Source organism: Anopheles stephensi, chromosome 3 (genome assembly GCF_013141755.1).
Source record: "Anopheles stephensi strain Indian chromosome 3, UCI_ANSTEP_V1.0, whole genome shotgun sequence".
In the NCBI taxonomy this organism is placed as follows: Eukaryota; Metazoa; Arthropoda; class Insecta; order Diptera; family Culicidae; genus Anopheles; species Anopheles stephensi.
The window spans coordinates 50934005-50952829 of NC_050203.1; the positions used below are offsets into that span (position 1 = coordinate 50934005).

The 18825-nt window shown below is 41.3% G+C and overlaps 1 protein-coding gene across 7 annotated transcripts in view; it reads right to left on the reverse strand.

Moving 5' to 3' along the window:
* The window catches only part of LOC118514508 (dedicator of cytokinesis protein 11), an 84379-nt gene that overhangs the window by 47550 nt on the left and 18004 nt on the right, over positions 1 to 18825 (reverse strand). Inside the window, exon 1 of one of the 7 annotated variants that reach the window (XM_036061450.1) lies at positions 1824 to 1840. The exons of the other annotated variants lie outside the window; for them this stretch is intronic. The gene's annotated coding sequence lies outside the window, so the exon portion shown is untranslated. Of the gene's footprint in view, positions 1 to 1823; positions 1841 to 18825 lie in introns of those variants that run through there. 7 annotated transcript variants of the gene reach the window in all.

Below are 18825 nucleotides of genomic sequence, written 5' to 3' on the forward strand. Positions count from 1 at the left end.
GTGGTGCACAGAATGAAAATAATACATTGCCCCGCGTACGTATCCTTCTCGGCCCGCTCATCAGTGGCGTGCCTTTTGGGAAGAAGGGTGATGCCGGGGTGGTACACACCAATTAATCTACTTCCATTGACCCAAGTAACGTCAGGTAATGACTATCCAAAAATAAGCAATGGAAAGAAAAAGTACGCCAAAAATTCTTGCTCTCACAAGGCACGCATCTTGTGAGGAATGGGTTGAGCCCTGACGGGGAGGGCACATGCTAGATACTTGCCTAAGTATCTTTGTACTTTGGCAAACAAAAACCCCTCGAGGGTGCGTTCATGGTACTGTAAGAATCCGAGATCTGATTTATTCGGTCACGGGAAGAAGCATCAGTACTTAGGAGAGCATAGAACCCGGGAACGGTAATCTCGGCAAGAGGACGCATCACGGTAGGGAACACATCATCTCTTTTTGATCTGAATAAGATTGATCAGATGCGAGATGGCTAGACACGCATTGAGAAGTATGGGCGAAGATCATGCTGTAGAATATGAGGAAACAAGCCCTGAAAGAGCGCATGGGATATAATTAGACGGCGATAGCTCTCGCTGGGAAGTATCTTCAAATGATCACTTCTTTAACTCATTCAACTAATATACTTAATTTTCGTTAAAAGGTGTGACTTCGTTATAAATTTTTGATAAAAGTTGTTAATATTTATTTTACCGCTATTAAAGATTTCTTTGAGGATGATGTACTTCAAAATGTTAATCATCAGCCTCCCATATAAGCCATTTACACATTTATTCTGCATCCGTTTTGAATGCGAGAGCAGCAAACAAACACTATCCAGGACCACCACCCGCGAGAGAACAACAGAACTCAGCGGAGGTGGGACAACAAAAAAATCCCATCTCAGCATTGGTCTTGGTTTTTAATTTACACTTCAGTACCCCCTTTAAAGCTGAATGATGTGCAAATGGAACCCCTCCAAGTCACGGCGGTGGTGGCCTAACTCCGGCCGGAATGCTATTGTTTTGCGTTGGTCCGTCTACCGGCCACTTCCCGGGGCAGTCCCTTCCCGGCTAAGCCCTATATTTGTGGCGTCTTTCTCTATCGACACCCGAACGGACGAACCCGGTTGCGCTGGAGATAAGTTCGTTTCTTCGTTTCTTGTTGCTTTTGGACACGACACGAAAATCCGAGCTCCATTGTTGCGTGGTCTGAGGCTTGCTTTGGTGAGCGGTTGCAAGCCGTACAGACTCCCGGGAAGACCTTGATCACATGAAATATGTTTGCATTTCGTCTAATTCATTAATAACCATCCTTCGCCGCTTTGCTACACCGCTACAGGCTCACCCTTGGCCAACCCTGGCACCCAGGAGGTTCCCGTGCGATAATGAAGCGAAGGGACGATTCGTTCGGCATTCAGCAGCTTCACGGTAGGATCGGGAGTTTGGAGAATTTAACTTATTTCTTTTGCCAAATCAAAAATCTTTACGGTTCCGCACAACCGTTCCCGGCGTCTTCGGTGGGGAAACAAATTAACAGCCTGTGCAGCAAGAGGATCATAAATCCAATTTCATGGTATTAATGCACCGTGCGAAACTTGGCGTAGCGTAATAAACTGTATGATTAAAGTATTTGGCTAAAATTATGATCACATCATTTGCCATGCGTTTAATTTGTGTTTTACGAGCATTTCGAAGCAGGCTCAAGGTAATTCAAGTACTTTTCTATATAGGAAAGAGGTTTATATGCTATAAAACTCATTTAAATTTTGTAGCGTACATTCAAAAACCTTAAACACTTAATTGCTAAGAGTAGATATCGAAGTTTACCTGGAACTTGAGTATTTTTTATCGGCTGGCGGTCTAGACCAGCATTTCTGATTGAATCTGAGCTCACACATTTACACCTTCACATACACACGCGCACGTATTATCAAAAGATTCTTTCTTCGTCGATACATGAATTTAGCATTACATTTGAATTTCAGCATGATTAACACACAACATTTCACTTTTCACTTGGGAACGACTCTCTAAGAACTATTCATCATTACGTCTAATATTTACAAAAACCTTTCCATATTAAAAGGCGGCACTATTTCACTGCATTTTATCGTTATCATTTATCACATAAACGCTTGCAAGGATATCCTCCTTCACATCTTTCACTTCATTAAGCTGTTACAGGCGATCCGGCAACCCGCTTGCGGATGGTGCAGTCAGCAAACGATTAGGTGCTAATTTATTAACATCCGCACCTTCGTCATGCATGCACTGATGGGCGGTCGACCGTGGAGCGGTTATTTTAATCGAGTTTCCACAGGACACGCGCGTGAAAGCTATTTTCCGGCTAATATGACAGCTGTCAATCGCTTCCGTGGAGGTCAAATAATTTATCCAACCCCCCGGATCAAATCAAACGCCGGTTGAACAAGGCACGGTTGAAGGGTTAAACACAAAACCACCACAGAACATCACTTCTTTAGCTTTACTTTACTGTGCGTATCTTCTCTTTATTTAAATGGTTGAAAACGCGCATCTTTTCTTCCCAACAACTCTGGTTTGTACACGACAGCCATTCAGAAGTAGCAAAAAAAACATACGCGAATTTGGACGCGTTGCCGCCGAGTGCAGCAGCACCGGCAGCAACACGCTGCTGCCGCACCAGACAGACGATCTTCTCGCGACGACTGATTCGATCAAAATAATAACAATTCCAACCAACCCCACGTGCGAGCACGTTCGTGGTTTAAACCCCAGGCACATTGGAAACAGGGTGGACAAAATTTTTGATATTTTTTATTTGTCATGTATAACCTTTATAATTGAAAGTGTAAAGTTGAGAACCTTTTAATAAGAAAGCGTTTAATATGTATCTAATAACATACTTTATATTGAGTTCTAAAACACAACATTAAGATTATTATGGTAGCTTTTTTTTTCTTCTATATTGTATCTTCTGTTAAAAAAAACATAAAGATATTTCAGAACTCAAAATATGTACTCGCCATCCTTCTAAAAACTTTAAAAATGTTGAACCTTTAAATTAATCCCTATATACAAATTAATAGTTATTTTGTCCGGAGATATACCATAGTGCAAAAGTGAGTAAGGAAAAGAGAGAAGAAACGTGTTCGTTTGCTTGCTGTTTCACCTTCCCGCATTGGACATCTCTTTTGAGAAGAAAGCAGTTTTCTCTTTCTACTTATCCATGTGCTTTTAGCATAGCGGCATGGATGTTTCACATATTGCTATCAGTTTACGTAGCAGTGTGACATTCTATTTTTGTATTTCAAGTTATCCTTCATTTTACAGGACTTTAAAAAAAACATAATAAATTTCTTTGTATTGAGCACAAGTATTTGCTGAATAAAAAAACGAAATCCAAGTTTTTTTTAAAATATACATAATTTTTTTTTTACTATGTTAAAGGGGCCATATAATTCAGTTATGTTCATTATCTCTACAAAATGAGAATATAAACTTCTTCTTCTTTGAACTTTGGACTTGAAAATCTGTTAGATCATACCGGATAGCTAATAGCTTACAAGACTTATTTATTCCAAAAACCTGGACTGTAAAGTCCTTGCTAAGAGCGAAAATAACTGTCCGGGTGGAATTCGATACCCGTTCCATAATAACCAATAATCAACCATATTACCAAGACCGAATTCAAAATGTGCTTAGTTAACTTTCATCTTGTTTCGTAACCCTGATCTGCTTTCTCAGTTTGGGATGGTCTGTTGGCCAAGGAGTTAGCGGTGCATGTCTTTCAATAGCACGACTATCCAGACCTCCCTGAACTCTGCGGGGCTTGACTATTCAGCTACGGGTTAAACCAAGCCCATGGAAAGTCAGAAATGGCAAGCCGACACCTCTCGAAGGTGAAGTGAAGAACCAAACAAGAAAAAGAAGAAGTTTTCTCAGTTTAATGCTATTTAAAGTTTCAAAAACATTAAAAGAACCGAATTGATTTCTAACTTGTTTCAAACAGCTGTTTTTTGTTGAGAAACAGAGTTTGAATCGATTTGAGCAAATTTGAAATTGAGCAACACTGTATCACCTGGTGGGCGCTAGCCGAACTATGCGAGTTGGTCACGCACTATGAACCGAAAGCGTTGAAGCTGTTGGACATACACAGGGGTTCATAACATTTCGCACTTTGCTCGGTATGTTGAAAAATAAAATCTTTCCAGCCATTCATTGCGATAACGGTTGGTCTTAATAAACTTCACACGATCCTGAATAAACTTCAGTACCAAACCCACAAGTACTAGGCGAATGGGAATTGATTAAAAATTTTCTTCTAAACCAATTAACTAAAAACAGCCAAATGTTTGATCAAAATGTATTTTTTGTTTTGCAAAATATATTAGCGCTTCATTTACAGTAACAAGAGACACAGATGCATCTCTGCATTGAAAACTGCATTCTCTCTGTGCTGATGGTTCTATAAACTGCTAAACTCAGCGTCTTCACCAGATAACGTACAACTCCTTGCACATTAGCGTCCAATGATCGGTTGGTTGAAGCAATTGGCCGGCCGGACGCAGTAATAATGTTCTTTCTGCAGTCACGTTTCAAAACTATAGCGTCGGTTTCTGTTCCCTGCACTCGAGAAAGAGAGGCAGACCGAAGACGTTCTGATTGTTCTTTTGTTCTGTGTTTTTGCTTTCCCGGGTTTGTTAAAAACAACACAATCATAAAATCCACGATGCTGTTAAAATCCAAAATTTATTCTTCCCTTGGGAGCCGTTTTTGCTGCAGCACGTGTTTGTGTGTGTCTTTTGAAAACAAGTAATAAAAAAAACTTCGCGTCTACCTTTTGCTCGCTCGCCTCGGTCAACTTCACTCGGAACGCGAACGAATGAACGAATGCAACCACCAAAAATCAAGGGCATAAATCATAAAGCGCATATACACGTGGAGGCGCGAGAGAATGCAGCAGAGAGCCATAAAATCGTACAAAATTCGCTGACGAAGCAAAGACGTAAGCAAATGCGGCGCGCCGGATCATCACCGGACAAAGCTGAAATCAAAGTTCTGGTGGACATTCCGACAAACGAGGAAACCATCATGGCCCGAAGCGACCAGGCAGATTATTGGTCACGGTGTGAAATGCACCACATAATGAAAAACCACATTCACTCAAACTAGTTGGCGGCTTGCCGTATTTGACCCGCCACACGCTACACCCGGTTAAATTGTACGCGAAAGAGTTAAGCCTGACAGGCCGGCCGAGCAGCGAATGGGTAACGTTTTGTTTAGGAGCACTTCGTTTTACACATTTATGGCCAGACTAACTGCGCGAGCCCACGATGCACTTCCCGTGTGATCTCCTGCAGGGAGGCAGATTAATTCCAGGCCAAGCATAATTAGATTTTTTGCGCTGTAAAATAAAACGATCAGTCCGGGTAGCAGAGCAGCAACAGCATCAGGAACGGACCATCTACTGTACGACGTTCTTCTTCAAGGGTCAAGGTGTTAATAATATGCAAAAATGTGCAGGGCAGTGGCGGCAAAGGATTATGCATACCGCAAAACAATATGCATGTAAAATATGAAATGAAGTGAAACAGACGACCTAACAAAAAACGTTAAATAACCGTATGCCCTTTTGGCAGCCTTGTGGTCAGGTCTGGACAAACGAGAATATATCTGCACATTCAATGAGGAGCAGCAGAGCTCGGTCGGTTGGGTTTCTTCGAAGGACTTACCTGAAAGTAAAAGGAAAACCAATGCATATATTATTAGCTGTGATCGTTCTTTTGAGAGCTAGACATTTAGGTTAGAAAGGGATGCATGTGAGTGAGACAACATAAAATATGTACATTTTGTTTGGAATTAGTAACATAATTGTTCAGTGCTATTGGCAGACGTAACATATTGGTGCATATACTGTTTGTGCTAAATATGTTAACATTTCTTAGGATGCATGGTAAAGCATTGCATATTTTTACAGGCACATAGAAGCTATTAAAACAACAAGAATATTTTGAAAGATTGTTATTAAAATTGGGGATCCAGAATTATCCTAGCAAAGCTTTATTCATTTGGCGTAGCTTGATAATCAATTGAGAGACTACTTGAGGACCGCATGATTGTACTGCTTCAGGAAAAACTCTGCGCACAACACCCTAGAAGCAATGATAAACAATGCTTAACAATGTTGAACGCCAGCCTCCGTCAGGAATTGTGTTCAGAAAGTCACGTTGTTTGTTGAAAATAGATCATCTCCATAGATGAACAACATTGTAAATGGAGGTAAGTACAAACAAACGAAAATCAAACGAACATGGAATGGGATCGGAAGATTGCTAAAATTCACACCCCTCTGAGAAATATAGAAACAAACCAACACAACCGTGTTGGTCAGCTAGATTCCTCGGCGACCTAGCAATGCAGCGCAACACACCACCAGGCTTCGTACGTAATGTGTTAATGTATTTTATATCCAAACAGTATTAATATTTACTCGCAACTCGGTACCAGCCCGGTACTGTGGATGGAAAGTCAGTACACAAAAGTTCCGATAATTAAAAAAGCTGTGAAACAACTGGGATCAAATCTCATCTAGACTATCCTCCCGTGCGCAGGACTGACAATGTAGTGCCACGAACACGAAGACGAAGAAAATGAAATAACTGTGTCAATGTCAAAATTGAGGTTAAGTGTAGCTATTCCTGAAATCAGGTTTAGAATAGTTTTCTAATCGAACATGATGTCACTTGTTAAGCTTGATACAAATAAGCATTCTGACTGATCTGATTTTGGCCTAATCAAATATTGTGAACTTTCGTATTGATCAACACATAGACACATAGACATAGACATAATTGGTTTGAGACTCTCCTATGTAGCAGAAGATTACTACAGCCTGAGGAAACTTTTCCACTTAAAAAAACCTGTGGCAACGGACGGTTCTGGGACTTCTTCTTCTTCTTTTTTGGTCTAACGACCTCCTAGGAAAAATTTTTGGCCTCGTATGTGTGGAAGAATAATGGAGGAGCCGTTACAATGACGAGCTCTACGAGCCATACGATGGTCTCACTATCGTGCTGCGAATTAGACTCTCGCGGCTTGGGTGGACTGGTCATGTCATGAGAATGACACCAGAGGACCAAGCCCGTAAAGTCCTTTTAGGCCGTTCACACGGACAGAGGAGGCATGTTAGGCCCAAATTGAACTGGAGTGATGGCGTTGATGCGTCCGCCAGAACAACCGGGATAATCGAAACGACGGCGCTGGAGCGTGAGTGGTATCGAGGTTTGTTGCAGCAGGCCAAGACCAAGAAGTGGATAAGTTAGTAAGTAAACCATATCTTCCTATCAAATATTTAAAAAAAAACAGCAAAAAGCGCAATATCTCAAACTAAGGCTGTCAAGACCTGTCATTCAATTTAATTGCGAGATCTCTGTTCCTTCTTCTCCAGTTCCATCCAAACTATGGGAAGAAACGAACATCATCGCTACATACGACGGCAGCTAATCGTTGCATTTAAATTAACTAATTACCGCCTATTACCGCCTCGCTAGAAGGTTATACGCAGCAAACCAATCGACGCGACTAGAAAACGGCAATGCAAAGTAGGGAAAGTTGGGTGTTTTTTGACTTCACTTGGCACGTTTTCTCCTGGATCAACGACTTTGGAATGCCAGACGGACCGGGTGCTCACTGAATTGCCAAACGTTGGCCGACGAGACTCAGACATTAACTGCTCAGTTCGTTGACATTTAACTTTATTTTCATCTAGTGCATGTAATAGCACCTGAATCGTCAACCCAAGCAATTTAATGATGAGCCACTTCACCCATTAACATTAAGCTGTAAAATTTAGATTTTATGCTTGAAGAGGGTGTGTTCGCAACAAGCGTGCGTGATGTGTTAAATCAGACAATTTGGTTCACATCATTGATTCTTTGCAGAAGCAACTTCTATAATAGATCAAACAAACATTCTTCAACAAAAAGATTAGTATTCTAAACACACAGAAAAAAAACCCTCCAACACACATTAGCAAATAAATGGCCAACTATTTTTTTCCAGTCCAAACACCATCCGTACATAATTTAACATGTTCACCCCCGTTTCGTTCTTACCAAAAGCGTCACGCAATTTTTCTATGTCATGATTTTGGACCCATTTTCATGCTGCAAACCTTCACGCATCGATAAACATATTTACCGAAATGTTTATTATCGCACTAGCTACCCCCGGGGGTGTAAAATATATCACCGTGGCAAAGTTGCTAATGAGGTTACATCGCCCTGTTTGTGCTGGAGCGTCGTGTGCAATTGATTTGCGACACAAGGTCACAGATAATGTGCTCTACAAACACTAGCTTTGTTGTTCCGATTTGAGTAAAAAGATTACGAACAGAAACGAATAGAGTATTTAGTTTTAACAATTATTGTAGTTACAACCTTAGTCTCAATCAGCATGAGGTTACGTGGTAAGACCTCAGAGTTCTAGCCATTCTAATACTGACCTGCAGAGTTTGAACAAACACGTGATCACCCAAAACACGCAGACAATGATTGTCTTTTATTATTCTATTTAACACATTTTTAAAAAAATCTGATTTAAATTAAAAGTAAACCAGTGGGTTAAGCCTAGACAAATAAAGCTACGAACTTTAATGCTCTATCATTCCTGTTCTGGAATCGTCCATCATGTTTTTGTTCTTCTCTAGCTCTACAACATGAAGCGATCGTGACCTACCATTACCAGCTTCCTTGACTTAGTTTACCATCGTCTGGATATTCTGTTCTGGAGGGGACGATACAGGAACAAGGATTCGTTCCCCGTTCCTGCAGTGAGACGACCGACGCCTTGGGACATTTATACAATCTTTACAATTTGTATTATAGTATCATCATACTCTCCTCTGCAACTAAACCCTCGAATGGTCCAGGTCTGCCATTTCTGGCTCTCAGTTACATGATTTTACCCGTATCAAAGTAGCGTACGGGAAGGCGGTCTGGATAGGATTTGAACCGGTCCTGCCGTGTGAAGTTCGGTGCCGTTATCGCCTCGGCCACCGGACCGCCCCACAACTACCAAACTCCACCAAAAAACTACCAATGCTTCATAATCACGAAAAGTCTCGGGCTGCCACTTCTGGCTCTCATTTACTTGAATTGACCAGTAGCCGGGATAGACAAGCCTGTGTACGGGGAGGTGTGGTCTAGATGGGATTTGAATCCCGGTTCGGCCGTGTGAAGACCGGCACCGCTATTGCCTCAGCCACCGGACCGGGGTAGATGGCTAGTTTCACACTATCTCTTTACAAAGAAGACATTTTTGTGTCATAAATTCATGTTGAGCTGTGTGCTCCAAGTTTCGACAGCCCTCCTGCTTCTTCTTCTTCTGCTGCTGCTCATGGAATAATTTCGGAAATCAAAACAAAAACAATGCAATTTAAAACCGAAATCACACGCAACTGCGCATGCGCGCCCCAGTCAATGTCATATGTGCACACAATGGTGACATTTGTCACTGACGTTGCGAAACGTTGCCCTCCAACATTTCGGCTCGGACCAACGACTTTTGATCATCGTCGCTCATGATGCTTTCCCAAAAGGCACCTGTCGCTCCCCTCGACGTCCCGAAACACTGACACACACACACCATTACGCTGGGACGAATTTTTGCAAACCTTGTGCTATTTATTTTGGGGCCATTTAATCTCAACCTTCACCTTAACCTCCCAGTGGTCGCTGCTGCCGGCCAGTCTTACATAGCGCTTCTTATCTCGCTCCGATGGTGTAATTTCTAGATGTCTTGTTCTTCACACTGTTGCGATCGGTACAGTAATTCGTATTCGTTTGCTTGCTAGTTTGTGTCCTTTGATGTTTTGTTTTGAATGTTTTTTTTTCCCACTCTGCGGTGGCCAACGGCACAGAACTCGGAAGACGCGAGCTCACTCGCGATCGAACTGCGCGGGTTTAGTGAACAAGAAGCGCTCGTCTCACAGTAGCGCATCGTCTGGCGCGACAACTGATGTGTTTACAATAGAATTAGGAAAATATTGTTGTGTACAGTGAAGTTACAAATCGATAAGTGAAGTAGATCTCGTGTACAGTTGAGTGAATAATCAAATCTCTATCTCTCGAAGAGTCGATTACACGATCATAGACGAAGGGCTCATAAGCTTCTTGGAGGCACTCAAACCGACATAGATCGCGTCGTGAGGGTTGTGAATATTCGCGTTCGCCATTAACGTATTTGTTTCCTCGTGAGAAAGTCGCTTTCGATTTCATTCACCGCTCGATCGAATAAATGATTCTCCTCCACACCACATCACACACAAAGTGAGGATAAAACAGCATAATAGTCCCGAAAAGGGAATGTAACAGTTCTGCCAACTGTGTTTGTTCACCGTGTACGTGCTTCAAAAACGAGAAAAAGATTAACCAAAGCATGTAATGCCCAAGGTATGTAGATATAGAAGGTAGAGTTGTTTAGAGCAAATTGACATTTCTCGACCTGACATAACAGTTCTTTGGTGGTCAAGGGGAAGGGTATTGAGAAGAGTGATGGCAGCGTCGGAGGAGGCGCCGGTGGTGGTATCGCTTGCGATTTTTTGACGAAAAATGCAACCAAATATCGTCAATCTTCTGTGGGACAACACTTAATATGCGAAGATGACCCATAAATTAGCGAAATTGCTCAAGGGACTGAGAATCGAGGCTGTTTGTTCATGTTTGTAGCCTCATACCATTTGTTTTTGTAAACAAACTCTGGCATAACTCGACTAAAATGTCGCCCTGTCAAATCGACAAAAAATCACCTTCTAAATACATACACCTTGGTAATGCCGCACAATCGTCACGTTTCGCTAATCAGCCAAGTGACGTCGATGAGTGAACGAGAGACAGATGCTTGAGCAACTGGTGACGGCGGAAGGCAGATTTGACATCCGAGTGGCAAATTCCTACGCTAAGGTTCTTGCAAACCTCCCCTCTCTCTCTCTCTCTCTCTCTCTCGTTCTGCTATCAACACAACGGTTGCCCTTTTGCCCCGTGGAGGTGCCGCTATATGATCAAGCGCGATCTAGTGGCGTGACGCCTTGTTTGTACAACTGGCTAGAGTGTATGCGTGTGTAGTTGAATTCGGCAGCCACGGCGGCGCACTGCACTGCTACGGCAAGAATTCGGTTGCAAGCGGTAAGCCACCACCCCAAGCTGATGCTGACCCAGCCTGTCAATGGTACGGAAACGTCATCAAGCGTGAACAACGCCATTACCACTACATGTGGCGAGATGAGTTCGACTGTACCTAGCGGGGATGAGCGAATGGAAGTGATAAGCCGCGGAAGAATGCGACGGATGGCCACCAGTATGATCTGCCAGCGGTATCATCACCTGCAACTGCAAGCTTTTTGTGTAAGCGCCAAAACTCCGGAACGATGTAAGTATTCACTTGCATGCATACAGAAACGACAACCCGGTTACGCCACCCAGATTATCCCGCCGATTCACGACGACAGACAACTGAGCTGAGCGATGCTGTTGAGAGATTGTGTTTGATAATGGTTCTATGTGAGTCGGTTAAACAAATGGACTAAATTTGGATGACAATGAAATGAGAACTAATACAGACAGCTCTATCGATTCAATTTTGCTACAAACATAATGCCACCACTACTCGGGCGACACTTTGGCAGTTATCGAAGAGCTTACGGCTGTCATTTACATATATCAATGATCGCCTTTAGTAGCTCTTTCTACACCCAGATGATGAATTGCTATTCGTTTTTGACTACAGCAGAATGATTGGATAAGGTCCCCTTATAGATGTATATCTAAAGGTCCACAGGTCTAAACCTCCACAACAAGAGGTTAGTGTGGAAATGCTCGGACTGCTGGAGGCAAGTTTTACATGAATAATGCCTCCTGGCGATGAAACCTCGATCCTCCTGACTCTCGAACCTCCTGAAAACTGTTGCGTATTTGACATTTAGCCCTCTTGAGACGATTTCTGCAGATTTCAGGAGAAAGTTTATATCTCGACAAGGGTATAAATAAACGTCAAGAAGAACAGTTTTCAACTTCTTTGCGCAGGGATAAAACTCATGAAATCTTTAATTGGAGTTCCTCGACTGATAAGATATAAGATCACTTTGTGCCCAGCTATACAATTACAACTGGCATGTTCTGGCTTCTCGTGACTTGACTTTACCCATTGTTGAAAAGTCAATCCTAGAACAATATGGCGTCACGCTGTAAAATTAAAAATTTAGAAAATGGATAGTCGGTCCGGCGAACGGTTCTAATTCCAGGTCCTGCCGCGTGGAGACTGACGCCACTACCGCAGGGATGATGCCAATTGTCTTCAATCTTATATTGAAACTTTATTATCTTATCTGTGGTGAACCAATTAAACGCTCTCAGACTCTTGGACTATTATATCGTGTGACCAAAGATATCAACGATTCGATGAGCATAAATCCGTGTCCGGAGCGTTCTAAACTTGAATCAGGGGTAGTTATATGAAATCTGTATATCCGTATTGGATCAAACGGCTAGATTGGATCAATCTAGCGTAGGGTGACTCGTTACGCTCATTGGATCGACTTCTTCTTGGTCTTTTACGCTAAAACTTCAAAAGGTCCTCAATAGCCAGTCCTACGTTTGGGGAGGCGGTTTGGACGGGATTCTATTCCAGCTCCTGCCGCGTGGAGACCGTCACCACCATCCAATCTACCAACCGATCGCCCCTAAGCATAAAATGACTTCTTCAAAATTACAATAAAACTTGCTGCTGCTCTCCACTCCGTACTAACCCGTGCAGCATCATAAGCTTAAATCAATACGTTTTGGATGTCTTGAACGGCCTCCCAAAATCATCAAAATATAATTTTCCACTACGACAAATAATTGCTAGGTTAAGAAGCTCTTGTATGACACTACACGTTTCACTCAACCAATCCAGACAATGCACACTCTGCTCATGCAAAAGGATCATCATCATTAGCATACCTAATTTGGAGTACAAAATGTGCAAGCTGAGCTGCAAACGGGCTGACACATTGTAATTATTTGTACAAAATAAAAAGGACAACATTTTCCCAATAACCATGATTAACGAGAGGAAGTAATAATAAAACCGACAAATCAAGTTCCAAACAATCGAAAATGCATTCCACCCGGCTTCCAGCATAAAAGCGGAAAATAAAACTCATGCCCATCAACGGTTCGAAAGCGTTTAAGACACACTCCGCGCCGGTGTGCGTACGGGCGTTGCGTTAAGATGCACTTTAATTTGGATGGGAAGAAAAATGCAAATACGGCCTATAATTAACGGCGGGATGGATGGTGTGCCATTGTCATCAGCAATTGAAAAACCGCTCCGCGTTCCGTATCATCTTCGTCAGCGGTTTTTATTTTTCTTTCTGTCATTTCACGCATGCTTATGGTGCGCATGATAAGGCAGAAAAGTAAAAAAGCGTCGTGTTCCATTAATTAGATGATGCAAGAATGTCAGAAATTCCCATCATTTGTGGGGAATGGCTTATGAAGGAAGGCATTTTGCTTTTTTGCTTGCCCTTTGTTTGATTTTGCATATAGTTGTTTTTTTTTTGTGTTGGCAAGAATTGAAGTTATTCATTCAGTTTAAACACATTTCTATATCCGCTCCGATCTGTTGCAGCACACACAAAAGTTTATTGCCACAATTTGTTGATACACCAAAAAGATAATAGCACACGATCCTTCCCATACCTCCGTGAAGCAAACCTTATAAAGATCGATCGAGACTCACCCATTGCAACCACAAAGGAACGCTATCAGTCTGCCCTTTTCCTTGATCCTTTCGGCCTTGGTGGATCAAGCAACGCATCTTGCCGCCTCGCCACAAAATGAGCAAACCATGAACAATGCATACATAAAATAGGCAATACATTTCAATCACTCCCTGCACAATCTTGCCCCATCCGACAGGGAAGTAAGTTCAGAGTAAGGCAATAAGAATAACGTTGTATAAAGCGGAGTTTTATGATGATAAGTCCAATCCATAAGCATCGGGGTCTTCATTGAGCCATCATGTTTACTGTCATAATTAAAACTTTATGCACTTTTTTTCGCTTAAGAGATGCTTTACAGTACGTGATGTTGTTCACCACTACCCTCTTGCTTGTTATGTTGATATATCAATCCTACAATTCCAGGCTCCCATTTTCCACGCCTAAAAATGGTGCTCCCCCCTTTATCTGAACGCGGCTGATCACTAATTTATTGCCGAATGGCCAATTTGTTTTGGGGTGACAAAAAACGCGTTAATTAAATTAGATCCAGACCGGTGATATGCATTTGGGCAGTGTGTTCCGAAATCGAACTTTAAGGTCTTCGCATGAATTTATACGCAAATCGATAACCGGTTGAACGTTTAATGCCATCCGCTGCATGCGAAAAAAGCGACGAGGCGTTGCAGAACAACACGAGAATGTTTTCACACTTGCGCCTAATCTTGGTCCCTGGCGGTGGTGGGTGTTGGGTTGGCAGAGCGAGTTGTGGAAGAATAAATTTGCAAAATTTAATTGGCTTGCAACACGCAAGCCCCTTAATGCAGGATTATGTAGCGAGATTGGTGTTAATTTAACAGGTGAACGATATGTGTGCTTCCCACACAGCTGTAAACCGGATGAGGGCCGGGTTCGAAATTTGGAACATAAATCGTGCCAATCTTAGCCGGTCAGATAGTAAGGCACTGCAGAGGAAAATTGACTTATTTGAAAGAAATTAAGTTCTTTTTTTGAAACTCTAGCTAAATAATGCACACATTTCTATGTTATGTTAACAATAATAAAGGATTAAATAAAATGGCCAGGATCTAAATCATGAGATGAGAAATTGAGTTGCTTGTTTGTGCCACGATTAAGCAGCAACGAAATTGATGCACCAGTTCTCCTTTTGTCCTCTCCTATGAGTTTAGGAGCATAGGGAATAATTCGTATTACACGTTATAAAATCGCTTTAGAGCAGGTAGATCTCGTTAATATCATGTGTAAATTATTTAAAGTCTCTCTCATTGGGTTTAGACTTCATTTGGTTTAAAATCAGTGTCGGTACACCACGTTCTGTCATCTTAACGTTCTAAGTCTTGGCAGACCAATCTGATTGATTATGCTGGCCATATTTTATAACATAATGGCTTACTAGTAGACTATGGTCCACGTGTTTGGATAATCAGACCTCACAACGGGGATATGATTCGAACCCCAGTCCTGCCATGTAAAGAATGGCTGTATGTTACGTTTTTCCCATTTTATTTTCAAGTAAGCCCATACAAACCTCCTCTTATAATTAAACATTTCAAATTAAACAGGGAATCTTTGAAATATTTTACACCTCCCCATAGTTTTTTTACGATTTAAGAGTTTATCCCGAAGTGTTATGATTCTTATGGGATCCTCCAGAGGTTTTTTTTTACTATTTTCCCAATTGTTTTTGTTATTATTCCACAGCTTTTCAACGGTTCCCGAATATTTTCAACTATATATTTGTTTGTTTGTTTTTGCAGAAATAATTTTAATCAGCAATACGGCCAGGCCGTTCTTTGCCTCGTGAAACAAAGGCAAACTTTGCTCAAATGTATTATTGAAGTTTGGTTACAAGTAGGAATTTTCATGGCTTGGCGTAAACACATTAATAGCGTGTTTAAAAATATGCAAAAATAGAAAAATGATGTGGAACTGTATTATGTCAACTTTTGCAAACATAAATTTTGAAATTTTAATATGTTTTTCATACTAATTTGATTTAGGAATTTGTGTAAATTTATGGATGGGCGTTTCATGCAATAACTATAGCCAATGTTTTGAATTTTATAGCAACGTAAAGGACCTTCCGTGAATTATTATGAATTATAGAATGGACTCAGGCGAATGAATTGTAAACAGACAATGAATATAAACTAACTAACCGTACTTAAGGCTGACTACTTTTCTACAGAAAGTCACAAAAAAAAAAGTAAAATTAAGTCACAGAAAGCCAGAAATGGCAGGCCGAGACCTCTCGAGGTTGTAGTGCCAAAGAAGAAGAAGAAGAAGAACTGAACGTCAAGCCCCACAACACAAGTTTGACTAAACCAGCCCAAATATCAAAAGTACCCTTCCCCATCACGATCAGTGAATCGTCTTCTTCTTTGGCACTACAACCTCGAGAGGTCTCGGCCTGCCATTTTACCCGTAGAAAAGTAGTCAGCTTTACGTACGGGGAGGCGGTCTGGAAGGGATTTAAACCCCGGCCCTGCCGTGTGAAGACCGGCGCCGCTGTCGCCTAGGTCGCCGGACCGCCCCACGATCAGTGAATATCCTACAATAATTTTTCCTCAGTTTATATTTATTGTAAAACAAACAAGGATGTTTCGAAACATATTAATACGAGCTTAAAATATAAAAAATAATATAAATCTTTTGTTTATCGTTAAAAAAAGGCATTTAAATGTAGTCATATGGTTTTTGTTGCTATAGCATAATCACAAAGTGTCAATACGGCGCCAAGCCGTCTAACTAGAAATATAAATAAATAATCACAAAGTGAACATGGTGTAGCGATAAAGGAATTCACAGAAAAACAATGTGATAATAAATTTAAAAAATCTCTCTATTGACTCATTTTTTGCGAAACAAACAGCCCACGATGCAGCTATCGCCGGAGCCTAACTGCTCGCAAAAGAACTTCTCTCAATTTTGATCATAAACTGAAAGTATTTCCCCTTGCAATTTTTTTTAACGCAAAAAACCCCCCCGAAAGCAAATCTCTCATAACCATTAAAAACAATTTATCGAACTGCAAACGCTGTTGCTGGCACAGTGGAGATATTATCGCAGGGGTTTTTGTTTTCCTTGTAGCGTACAGAACACGTGCAACATGGTTGTTCAACTTTGATCCAAGATTCTGCGAAAGCTAGTAAGAGTCTGCCCTCAGATAATGAGTATTTATGAGTCATGCACGCAATATAAAGTGTCGAACAAGACGAACAAAAACGACTATCTACACTGCGATCGAGACGGAACACCAGCTCCAACAAACCCTCGTTCGATTTTTATAATTCGAACAAGACAGAGTTAAAACATATCCATTTTATGGGTGATTGTGCTTGTCTTTTTTTTTTTCAATGTTAAGATTACAACAACAACTACAAACAGCTTAAGAAATACGATGACAGGGAAGCAAATTTCAACATATTAATTAGCACAAAACAGGAACCATACGCAGAGAGCGAGAGAGTCATTAATTTGTTACTGAAAGTACGGAACGAAACAATGAGCGCTATCGGTTACAAGTTAAGCGCGGCAAGCGAACATAAACTACAAGGGTGAAACAGCTGGATGCTGTATCTGTAGCAATAAATGTCTGCCACAATTAGGAATTGGCAACGATGATTGTATTAAATCGTTAAAGCCTTCCTCCTGTAGCAAGACGTTTAAGCTTCGAGCTGATCAACCCTTGCCATAAATAATACGCAGCCAGGTGGTTCTGGTAATGAAAATTGAGGGCTCTGTTGTTTATTCGACTAAATCATAAACGTATCTTTATTAACATTTCATCAGTGCTGTATATACAATATGCTGAAGACAGATTCGAAGAACAAAATTGAATAAAATGTGTTCCTATTTTAAGGTCCACAAAAAGAAAGTGTTCGAATTACGAAAATGTTTATAGGGTAGAAATGAATCATGATGAATTTGTAATGAACTCTAATTAATGCATAAGAATAAAGGACAATTGAATTCACACTCGCAAAGAAACCAGACGTGTTACATCTATCGCAAGACAATCACGATATCACATCCAGTAAATTCTCTACATTTTGGTCCTTCGAGCCGGATCGTGTGTCGTGACTTGTATCCTTGTACAATAGTGAATTAGGGCACTACGTGTTACCAATTCTCATCCAGTTTTGTGCAAGCCAGTTCCGGTTGTACTAGGCTTACGGTGTAGTACAATCATCGCCCCGCTATCAAGGGCACGAACATTGAGTATCCTACTCTACTGTGAAATTCACGATACCCATCCATCGTGAATTCCTTTCGAATCATCGCGTCTGTTCGTTTCAACATCCGTGTGTGGTCACTCTGCATCAAGAGATCGAAACATTCCCACGGAGTGTGCATGTATGTATATGCGTGTGAGTGTAACTTTCGTACATCGTTAGTGCTGTGCTCAGTGATAGAACAATATTGTGAACAATCATTATCACGGACCTTCCTGCCAGCCGATTACTAGTGTGTTTTTGTGTCATCCGTGCTCGCGTGTGAAAGTGAACCGCGTTCCGTCAACCCAGACTTCCGTGAACAATCGTCCTTCTCATCCGCTTTATATTTCGATAATTGTGTTAGTGGAAGCGTCGCTTTATCCAAGCTTCGGTCGACAACCTCATCACCATCGCGCGCCTATTTCATAGCGTCATCTCACCACCATCTTGTAAAGTAAAGGTGTTGTTACTACTGCAACCGTGCTAAGTGAATCGCGTACTTGGACTTGCGTACAATTTTGCATACAACAAAGCTTTCAGTGCGTATCGAGTGCGAAATATTTCATATTTCACTATGGATAAAAAAAATTAAAAATGTGCTGTTGAAGAAAAGGCAATCCGAAGCATATATTGCGCGATTAGAGGATTTTATGTCGAGGTACGATGAAAATCAAGTCGATGAGTTGTCCACATGCCTAGAACAGTTGGACTCACATCATAATAGTTTCATAAACGCGATCGGGAAACTAGAGGAACTAGATGACAAAGAAGATACTATTGAAGCGTGCATCAACGATAGGTGTGATATGGACGAACGTTATAGAAAGTTGCGTGGTTTCTTCCTCAAACA